The sequence below is a fragment of the Epinephelus fuscoguttatus genome, linkage group LG2 (assembly GCF_011397635.1).
Source record: "Epinephelus fuscoguttatus linkage group LG2, E.fuscoguttatus.final_Chr_v1".
NCBI classification, from domain to species: Eukaryota; Metazoa; Chordata; class Actinopteri; order Perciformes; family Serranidae; genus Epinephelus; species Epinephelus fuscoguttatus.
The window spans coordinates 36,855,704-36,867,897 of NC_064753.1; positions in this window are offsets into that span (position 1 = coordinate 36,855,704).

Genomic DNA, 12,194 nt, shown 5'->3' on the forward strand with positions numbered 1-12,194 from the left:
TTCAGCCTTTAATCATTAAAATGTGACAACCTGAGGGAGACAGCACCTTTCAAACAGTGATGGAGGAAGTAACAGTACCAGTGCAGCAATGTGAGAGTATTCTTAAGTAATTTAAGTAAAAGTACAATCAAAATGTACTTTTAGTATCAAAAGTAAAAGTACAGGTTCTATAGGAAAAGGGCACTTAACTTGAATATTATTATATTACACAATATTTTATTCAGAGGCGTGGACTTGGAGTCACATGACTTGAAAGCAAGTCAGACTCAATTCACAAATTCGATGACTAGTAGACTCAAAATCAGAAAAGACTTGCAGCTTGGTTTGGAGTTAAACCAGGGTGTGTACAGTCCTTACAACGTCTTAAAATGTCTTAAAGTCATTTTCGACGGGTCTTAAATATTTTAGATCACATTACCATGAAAAGAGATTTTGTTTTCTTTTACAGTAAACACATTAAACTGAAACTCACCCAACTGTTGTCATTTTCCTGACTGTTCATTTTGAATTGACATCAGTGTTTCCTTGGAAAGAGTACTTACACGTGTGTGTCATACACACACATACTGTATATATAAGGTGTATTTCCATTGCAGGTTTGGTCTTAAATGTCATAAGGTGGTATTAAAAAGGTCTTAAAAAGTCTTAAATTTAACTTGGTTTTATCTGTAGACTCTTTGTAAATGCCAGTGTCTCATGACTTAATTTGGACTTGAGCCCTTTGACTTGAAATTACTTGACACTTGAATACTTGAAAAGCTATGTTATTAAAATGTGTTCCACAAATCAGTTAATATCCTGAATTAATTAAAGTTAATGCTGTTCATTCCCAGCTAGTCTGCACTTAATTTCCCAGATGATCCACTTTCTTTGAACCATTCTGACAACATCCGCACAAGTTGCAAGAGATGAACATGGAGAACTAATGTTACATTACTAAGCACCAATTAGAAAAAAATATATATATCAAAGACAATTTTGTGTGTGTGCAAAAACTGTGCTGTGGTCAACAGAACACATTTAGCAACAGCAAAACTATATCAGAGTATCCCTTTACAAACTCCCACACAACCTGTGCAGTGTATAAAGTTTCTTTCATCTAGTCCAGGGGTAGGGGGGGCGGCTCTTCTGGCCCTCTCCAGTGACTCCCTTTGGCTCTGGCAAAAAATTCTATGTACATTAATGATGGCTACTTTTTTAACATTTTAATTTTCATTTTTCATTGTCGTAGACCTTGAGGGATTCTTACATTCTCCATTGTGGTAGAGGTAAAGCCTATTCACAGAAAGCCTATTGCCTTTTACATTAAATTTAGCTGAACCTCAGTAGCAGTGGCTTGTCTTGGATCTCCCTGGCTAACCTAGCTATGGATTCCAGGTCAAAAAATTCTTTGAGAAATTAAGATTTAACATTGACATATTTGGTTGCTTTTACTGCCATCCCTGCAAAACTTTAGTACCAAACAATCATAAACAGCCTACTGCAGAGGAGCCAGCTTGTGGTAAAACATATCAATAAAGGCTCATTTAGACAAATTAGTAATGTTAATTGGCAAATTCAGACTTACTGTCACATTCATTATAAAGCTCAAATATGTTTTGAAGCTATTTTAGAGCTTTTTTGGCCAAAAATGGCTCTTTTGATCTAGTCGTATGCTTAGTACTTCCCAAACATGTGCATGTTTGAATTTAAAATTAAACTTAAAGTAAAACTTATCTACGTTCTCATCAAAGCCTGACTCCAGCACTAAGGTTTTTTGGTAAAAAGTGCATGTGTTTAGGAAGTACTGAGCATAAGACTGGATAAATGAGACTTGGTTTATACTACACAGGTTGTATGAGATTTGTTAAAGGCTGTTTTGATACAGTTTTGCTGTTGTTAAAGGTGGTCCCCAATCAATTATTAAATTAATATGTAAGCTGTTTCCATGGTTTTCTCTGGTGTATGAGTATGACTAATTGATTTACAAATGGTCATGTTGTGGGTGAAGTATTCCTTTAAGTGGGACAATAACTATTTTAAGACAACATCGTAATCACCACTGTCATTTTAGCCTCAGTTATGTCGTCTTAAATCCTGACGCAAATCTCAGTGATGCTGGATTATTTCTTGCTGGATGCACTTTGTCCTTATCCTGAAGGAGAAAATAACCCAAAGCCATGCTGTCTGCTGAAAGCTGCGTCTCCAGCACAGAGATGAAGTGCTCTCAAATTTCATAATCTGTACATTCATATGAGAAAGGCGGTGGAAACAAGGCCACTTTAGACGGCTGTGAGTGGGCTTTGACGAGGAGAGTGATCCACGGAGGCTGTCAGGTGAGTCACCGGGACCTGAGAGCTTCTCCTTGCTGACTGCCCACTTAGACAGCCTTTATAATGGAAAAAAAAAGAAAAATCAGTTGGAGACAGGTTTTCACCACCCACCAGACACAAAAATGTTCAAAAACCAGGAGGACAAATAGAGCGCAGCACTGACAGCTCTCTGCTCGTACCTGTGTTGTGTAAAAAATGTTTGAAGGCCTATAAAAAACACCTTGTAATGTATTCCACTGATACTGAGGCATCAAAGTGACATGAAGGGTTTTCTTATAGCTATTAGATTACAAATCCATGACAGTGATTTGTGGTTTGCTGTGTGTTTTCTGCGTGTGTGTGTGTGGGTAGAGAGCAGCAGAATGGGCTGTCTCTCTCTGTTTGAGCTTTCTACTTGAACACTGACAGCAGGGGAGAGGATTTATGCCTCTACTGCTTTTGACAACCTATGACACATGACTGTACAGGACTGAAGTGCTGCAGAGTCAGACTTACATCGCCATGAGCAAAACAGAGAAAGGCTTTTTCCTCCTCATTTTGCCTTTGTAGCACATCCCTGTGTCCTCACGAGGGCATTTTTATGGTCAAACTGATGAGCATCACATTCAAAACGGCCTTAAAATGAAGCTTCTCTGTCATTGTTAGCCTTACAAGCCTGCTATACATCTATAGTGTTGTATTTTATGATGTAGTTTGGATGTATGTTGAAAAAAACCACAATGAAATAATGTGAAAATCTGAAAACAGTAACACACACGAGTGCTTTAACAGCCATGAAATGAGTAAAACAGATTAAAGCAGTGATTGAACAGATGTAGGCTGAAACGAGAGCTTATTACGCCTACCTTTCTCACAATCCTGAGAACATTTATGACCAACCAACACAGTCCAGACAACGAATAAGGAGGTTGTTATGCATATAAACACATTTATGGAGCCTATATGTTCACATACTCCATCCATTTACTGTATATATGCAGGATGCTGCCTGCACCTGCTCCTCAGATGGTTCTATAGCCCGAGCTGGCACTTGTTGGTGCACCAGTGCATCCGCTAACACTACCAAGATATTGCTTTCACTGACTAATGCTAGTTCAATCAGGAGAGACTGGTTTTAATAGTAAAAAAGAATATTTATTAGCATGTGCCCATAGGAATGAAATATGTGAAAGTCTTTGGCGATTAGACTCCATCAAGATGGTATGATTTAAGGAGGGTGATGAATCCATAGTCAAATAGGGATTGATTAAAGCCCTGATTAAACATACACTGAGCTTCATTAAATTACTTTTCCTACTAATCTAGGCCACTCTATGTGCACAGCAACTAATGGTTACAACCCAGTACCATATTACAAATTGTACGCAGTGTGTTAATGGATAAAAAGTTTATTACTATCAGCTGAACATTTACTTTTGTCCACCATGTTTCTGCATATGTCAACTTGTGTACCAAAATTGTTGCCAACTTTCCAAGTTGTCGTTCCAGATCGATGGGGCATTCATGTGAATTTTCTCAGTTGGGAACTCATTTTTCCGATTTCTCCGATACCACATGAATGCAGGGTTAAGTCCTCCTCAAGACTTTGATATGTGAAAATTATTGGAGAGCTCCTTGAAGATATTAAAGGTCCAGTGTGTGGGATTTAGGAGCATCTACTGGCAGAAATGGTATATCATACTCATAGATTTGTTTTCATTTGTTTACAATCACCTGAAACTAAGAATGACTGTGTTTTCATCACCTGAGAATGACACGTTTATATCTACATACGGAGCGGGTCCTCCTCCACGGAGTCCGCCATGTTGTTTTTACATTATCCCAGAATGGACAAATCGATCACTGGCTGTGTATAGGGCCATTCACGTTTTTTGCATTTAGTTCTCCCACACACTTGGCAGACATGAGACATTTCAGTTCTGCTATGTGACCACTAGATGCCACTAAATCCTACACACTGGACCAGGAATAGTCAACTGGCTTTGCCTAGGGGCCACTTCTGCAAAATAACAGGAGGCCAGGGGCCAGTTGATAAACAAAAAAAATTATATTTATCAGTATAATAAACTGAATGCCTGTTTTTAACCTCTCAGCAATAGCTGTCCTTACTCATTGTTGTTAAGAGGCAAATGCAGTTGCAGCAGCCCCTCACAGGTCAGGTGTACGCAGGGGCGTTTCTAGGATTTGAAGACTTCCAGGGCATAGCCTGGACCTCTCTAGGAAGGTCTGGGAATTTTAATGCTTTTTTATGCAGTCTGACACCTTATTTACTTTCAAGGTACAAAAAAAATGTGAAATCAATTAATTTTCACTGTGTATTAGAAAATGGTTGGCGAGCCACTCAGCACCTTATGGCGGGCCATATTCGTCCTGTGGGTCATAAGTTGAGTATCACTGCACTAGACCTTTAGATTTAAGTTAATTCAAGGTTTCATTCAGTCAAATTATATCTCCAATATTCCTTTGTGCAGTCTAATTATTTATCAACTCCCTTGTGAAGATGTTCCTGAAGAATGAATCAATCAATCAGTCATCCTAAAGTTCGACATCAGTGTGCAGCCTATCTTGCAATTTGCAGTGTTGTGTAAGTGTGTGTGTGTGTGTGTGTGTGTGTCCGTACATGTCCAGCAGGTGGGAGTTATGCAATCTGTATCCTAATGATTTAAGACTGTTGGGTGATTAATTGCCATGTACACATATAGGGCTGAGCATCACTAACCCCCCGAGCCACTTAAACACTGGGTGTTGAGCTTTTTTCAAGTCAACTGAAACTGCTTATTTGTGACTTGATTTGTCACTTCGCAGGAGGAAAGAGAGGAAGAATGTTGTTTTTCCGTCTCACTGTATACAGGCTTTACAGAAAGTATGATGAAAGGTTCATGCGCACGTTAGGCCTCTGCATAAAAAAAAAAAAAAAATACACAACAGACCCATATCTTGAATATTAATAGACAATTAACGTCCTATTTCCTTAATGGTAAATGATTGTTGTTCTGTCTTCATTGATAGACTTTTAAAAAATAGATTTTTTTTGCGCTACCAATTTTTCTTTTAGGTTTATTTAAGTGTTTAAGTAAGTGTTTAGGTTTTTGTTTGTTTGTTTGTTTTGTACCTAATCTTTGTCCTATAAATTAATATTATAAATTAAATATAAATTACATTAAATGTATGAGATATTGTATTAAAATAATGAGACAGTGAGTCAAATTTGTACTTTTCTTGCCATGTCATAAGTCTAACATAGTAAATCATATTAATAACTTTGTGAATGAGCAATTTGGCTTAACATGAATGTTTTTTTATTTTCATAATGCCTTATTTTTCATGGGACATGATGTGAAAAAGGTGAAAATGTGTAGGAACTCAAGACTTTCTTTGGCACAATAAACTCTGGTTAGGTGGTTTAGTTACCAAGCCTGGAGACACCATGGCAAGTAACATGAGCCAGATTCCTCGAGTTTAAATATTTTGAGCCAGTAACTTTAAAAAAAAAAGGGACCATTTGTTCTATTCAAAAAGAATTTATGCCTGTGCCCTCTGAGTGTGACTTTCATTAACATTCAACAATGTAAATTTCCGGTGGTGGATCGATGAGGCGCTCTGCAGGGTGTTGATGGGCGTCATCTTGAAGTCTAATTGCAGCCTTGATGGCAGTAAGCACAGAGCAGGCTCAGGAATGGAAACTGAAATTCAGTGTAATTTATCCCTATATCATAAAAAGAACACAGTGGCTATGACGCTGCATTTTTGACAGTCAAACCTCAGCTTACAAACCAGCACCATTTGTGCACCTACAAGATTTTTAGTGTAGGTAATGTGTCATTCAGATGACATGTCAGCCTGTCCCAGCACTGGTTTGAATGACGGAGATGGACTGAACAGTGGATGTAATGTCTTGGCAGATGGCTGAGAGGATTGGAGCTCGGTACTCACTCAAGTACTTGGTTCTGGAGATTGACAAGGACGTTTTGACAACAAGTGAAAGATTATCTCTTACCTCACTGTGTGTGGCAGTATCCTCAGTGGTGGAAAGTCAAACTGAAGTATATTTACTCAAGTTCTTAGGTACTTTACTCTGCGACAGTTCAGAGGGACGTTTACTCTTCCCTACATTTATTTTACAACTAATGTTCTTTGTGACTTCCCATATCAAAATTGTACATTAAAAATATGATCTGCTTATAAAATACAACATATTGATGAAGGTCAAACCAGTGGTTTGCAACCTTTGTGGCCTGTGATCCCTTGCACAAAGCAATGTGACACTATGGACTCTTGTAATATTACAGATATGCATGCAGTGTATTCTCATACAATGGTTCGTATGATATCTTATAAAGTAGCGCTCCCACCAGTTAGGCTTAGGAAAAGAATCATGGTCAGACATTGTCATGTTATGATTTGACGTAAAAACGTAAATGACTCAACACTGACTTTTGGTTTCACACAGGACACAAACCCCGCTCTCCTGGGTCAAAGTCCTGTGTTTGTTTGGCCCGTCCATCACCCTGACCTTCCTCCATTTGCAGACTTCCACGTTCACTCCCGTCATATGGCAGCGGACAGTCTGCAGTGCACAGATCATGCGTTTACAGTCTCCTGGCTCAAGTTTGGTGGGCGTGACACTTCTGCAAGAGGACGTCCCCACACTGGGTTGGTCAGCAGTATCCGCCATATGAGCGCAGAGCAGAGCGGCAATGAAGTAGCCAGTGTGACAACAACACACAGGGACTCACATGCACTAACATGCACACATGGCAGGACTGTTGACCAAAACACAGAAAAGCGTAGCACACATCACAACACACAGATGGAGCATGACGTCATTACTCCACTATATCTTTACATAGCAATAACTGTTTGCTGCTGCATTAGCGTTCTGAATGTCTTATAAGGCACTTTGAAATACATTTTGGTGATAATACGTCTGTGCTTTAAATGCAGAATGCTTTTACTCAAGTAAAGGATTCGTGCACTTCTTCCATCACTGAAGCCTCCCTGCGTCTTCCTGTGAAGACACCACAAGATACAATCAAACTAACAAGCTCCCCTCGGCTGCAGAGTCCACTGTCTTTACATGGATGACCTGAGTGGCTGCATGATTAACTTACAGAGCACGCAGTTGAATGAGCAGGGGACAAGATGTCATTAAATGCGATCTGTGGCAGCAATTATTAGGGTCTATTCTTAAGTCTTAGTGCATATATGAGTGTTGGCTCACCATCTTCACGTGTGTGTTCATGTGACACGGTGCAATTGCGTACAGATTCATATGTACCATACAAAGCTGGGGGCGTTTATTTTAACAGAAAGAGTACTCTGCCATTCACACACGTCACACGCTACATGAACACTCCCCACTGTCTGCTGGGGGCTGGCTGGCCTGGGCCAACCTTAGCCCCTGCACTCTCCAACACCAGATGTAGGTCGCTGAGTGCTGCAGGGGCTGGGGGATGTGGTGTCTGTGTGTGTTTGTGTGTGCGTGTATGTGTGTTGGTGGGGAGGTTGTGGTGTTTTGTGCGCGCACGTGTATGTCTGTACGGACTCACAAAGGGGGAGGAGATAGAGTGATGATTGTAGTGGATGAGTTCATCATCAAGGACATGGCCCCCAGCACACTGTCTCCATTGCTGTCACATTGCATCGTCACAAACAGACCACATGAAGCCTGACAGCCTGGCAGACCAGACCGTGGGGACTCTCACTGGTCCCTCACTGTGGCTCTCTCTATTGTTTGCCTTCTCATACGCTCTCCAAGCCTCACTTTGTATTAACAGCTTATTAATTAAAATGTAATACACAGTGGGTTTGGGGGTCACTGCAAGGTTTCGGTAAATCCTTCACTGAAAAACAACACGTTTTCTTAATGTTACAATAATAAAAAATGTACTCACCCTCAAATCCAAATGTTGTATGCTCTAACAAGATGAGTGAGTAAAAGATATTTAATGCTCTCTGGCACCCAGAGGACCAGATTAAAATGTTGACCCGTGGATTAGTTGTAATGGCAGTGTGAACTTTACACAGGGTCCAGCTCTTGAGACTGTCGATGTGTCTCACTCTAAATGACAGAATGTTTTCATTTGGACCTCTAATATTAGCTGTGCACCAAATTCCAGCCTCTACACAAATTTAAAGCAGGTTTGGATGGACAGAGAGAGTCTAGGATGATGCTAGCAGCCAAGCGAGGTTGTAGTTAGGCACAGTGGTGCTTTGAGCTAAATGCTAACATGTTTACAATGACAATAATGTGCTCATTTTAGCAGGTGTAATCTTTATGTCCACCAAATTAGTTTAGGTTATTGGTATACTATTATTTGCTAATTAGCACTAAACAGGAAGTAAGTTTATGCTGCATTCACCTGCAATCAGGAAGATGGGAGACAGCAAACTGTATGTCACTTTTTGCGAGGTAGTAAGTAAAATGAAGTAAAATGTGGTTGCAGTGTAATTATTTTGTTATTTTACCTCTTCCTAAAAACCTTCCTAAAAGTCAACAGAATGTAGGAATCAAAGTCTCTGAAACTTTTCTAGGGAAGGACTCTGGACCCCCAGCACTGGTTTCAAAATTCTCCCTATTATTGAGGCCTCAAGGTTGCCAAGTATGCAAATTAATGTGGCCCAAAACCACCCAATAAAACCACAGTGTGTTATCTTTACACTTCTGTTTTTGTACAAGTTAAACAAACGAGATAACACATGCAAGTTCCATAAATTGGAAAGATAATGGACATAGCTACTGTCACGTCACCTGTTAGATTGTGGACTCCAGTTTTGAGCCTCAAGTTCGGCATTACGGCCATTGCTATCTTTGTTTTTTGTTGACAGGAGTGACCATAATTGGGCAAGAGGCTGGAGATGTGGAGGAGCGAGGGGTGGATCTGACTGAGAAGCCGAGGACACTATCAGCAGACAGCCTGTCACTCAAAGCAGCCCACCTTTAATTATGTGCAACTTTAAGCCTTGATAAAATGTAAACGGGTGAGTTAGATAAAATTTCTTCCCTAGTACAGTTGTTATGAAGGAAATTAGTTATAGATACCAAAGCCACTTTTTGTACCAGGCTGTAAACATGTTTATTTCTGCTGTAAAGATGGGCATTTTAACATGGGGGTCTATGGGGACCGACTAGCTTCTGGAGCTAGTCTCAAGTGGACGTTTAAAGAATTGCAGTTTTTGGCACTTCCGTGTTGGCTTCATTTTTCAGACCTGGAGTCTGCCACTTGATTAATTCATGAGTTTAAAGGTGCTGACATGCTAATTTTGCAACCTTTGGACAGAATCAAGTTAGCTGTTTCCGTTTCTAGTCTTTGTGCTACGCTAAAATAATTAGCTGCTGAGCGTGTCCAATTATCAGACAGATCATGTCAAAAAAAAGTATTCCACTATTTGATTAAGTGTAAAATTTAAAGTCATGTTTGTTTTCTAGATATTAATCTAATTCCTTTACCATGCTATCAAAGTGCAACAGTTACATTTTGAAATGTTGTTTGCCAATAAATCCCTGTTCCACTTTTGCTGTTTCCGCCTCTGTCCAGCGACTCCCCGCTCTGTGAAGATGCAGCGTTGTGGGGTGAAGTTCCTGTAATCTAAACTGATTACAGTGGTGATGGCAGCCCTCCTCACTGTGTGCCAGTTCCAGCACATCCCCCACACACTTTCTCCCTAACCTCCTCCCTCCCTCCCTCCCTTATCATCACAGCTGATTGCACTGCTGAAGTCCAAATGAACTGTTAACCCCGTCTTCACCACGGCCATAAATAGAAACCACAGAAAAGCATTCAGGGCAGCGATAAAACAATGCATGAGCGTGTCTGCTTGTGTTGTGGATCAGTGGAGTGGACCAAAGTGTCCAAAGTCACCATTTGTTACTTAATGGAGGTCTGCTGTGAAAGGGCTGAGATACACAGGCGCTGACATCTTTAGGCAATGAGCTACATATGCCATAGCCAATGATGCATGTCGCAATAATGTATTAATGATGCACATAAATATTTCAGCTGCTTTTCACAATGTGAACTATTGGTCTTGGGCTTCAGCTGAGCCATTTACTCTGAATGCTGCTTTCCCTCCACACACAGTGCAGTTGTTCAACCATCTGGTTTAATGTGCCATCCATTAGACAGACATTAGAGGCTCAAACTGCTGGTGAAATTGTGGCTTCAGTGAATTCTTGATTTCTGAGCCTGTAGTGAGTCTTGAAACAAGTATTAGTACAACTTCTAGGAAAGAATTTTGATCTGAATAGGAGTTTAAAGGTATATTTGGATCTTTTGAAGCAGAGCTGTATGAGGTACTTATTCATAGTCAGTGTATAACATACTGTAATGTTAGTTGGCAGTTCTGAGAAGCAGACTGGAATACCTCCACGAAAGCTAAGTAATACTAGCTGTGGAGGGGTCAGCAACACAACATATTTAAATCACCTAAATAAAGAACCACCACGAAAATCAAAAACAGTTTAAGTGTTTTATTGAGAATATTTTCACTGCTTTATCTTACTGTCAGACAGCAGTTACTGACAGGGAGCTAAAGCCGTCATATCACTGTCTTCACAGCCAGTCGCCATTGAGACAGTAATTTAACATCGCTGAACAGAGGAGCTGCTGGCCTACCGTTGCCTTCTTCACTTAGTTTGTGTTATTGTGTGACTTTGGCGTTTACACGGGTTAGTTGGGATTCAAAGCACAGTCACACAGTAACACAAACTAACTGACTGTGGGAACCTTACATCAGCAGCTGCCGTGTCCAGCAAGCTATAATTACTGTTTCTGTCAATGGAGACTGGTGGCTTTGACGAGAGCATAGATGGAGAACTGAAGCTGTTAATGGCTTTCCTGTTGAAACAGGCTGTCTGATGGAAAGACTAAATGATGAAAATACTCTCAGTACAGCAGAAACTTGCTCCGTTATTGATTTTTTTCAGTGGCTGAAATATGTTTTGTTGCTGCCCCCCCAGCTGAACCTGCTTATCCAGACTGGGGTTGTGTTGACAGACATCTACTGTAGGTAATACACCGACTATGGCTAAGTAGGCCTACCCCATACAGCCCCACTTCAAAAAATCTGAACTACCCCTTTAAGATTCAGAGAGGGTGCTGTCACACTTAATCAAAGCAGATATAATATATTCTGTGTTCCTGACTTTATCACTCAAGCACACATATTCCAGTACCCGTGGTTCCCAACATATTTTCATGGATGACATTTTAAAAGAATCTTTTCCATGACTTTTCAAGGACGTGTGATAAAATTTCGATGATAATTTACAATGTATAACAGGAACACTGCTTCATCTCAGACACACACGGTATAATTTAAAAGTTAAAAAATGTGGCAAAGCATGGGTATTAAAAAAATGATTTTACACATTAAATCACACTGTTACATTATTTTCCTCTCTTTCAAACATCAGATTCAAACTCTATTCCAACATATTTCCAGCTAGCAGGCATCTGTCTCGAGGGAGAGACAGAATGTGGGGAAAAATATGAAGAAACGTACAAAATGGTCTCAAAAACTTTGTCACACATCGGCCCAGACCTATGTTATGTCAACAAGCTATCCCCAGAAAATTACATTAACAGTTAAATTCATTAAACATGACAAAACTTTTCTAAAACTTTCAAAGATTTTACTAACTCAATGACTTTTAAGGTTTACCATAACCATGGGAACCCTGAATACAGCAACTCAAAGTGTTCGCTGACATAGAGCACTGATCCCACATCAGTGCTCTTCTCCCCAAACTAAAAATCAGTGTACCTCACAGCATTAACTCATTAGTTTCATCTTTATAAAAAGCTACACAAGGAAGGGAACTGCTGTGGAATCTACCTGAGAGAAATTCAGAAACCACAAATTAAGAAAATACATGTTTAT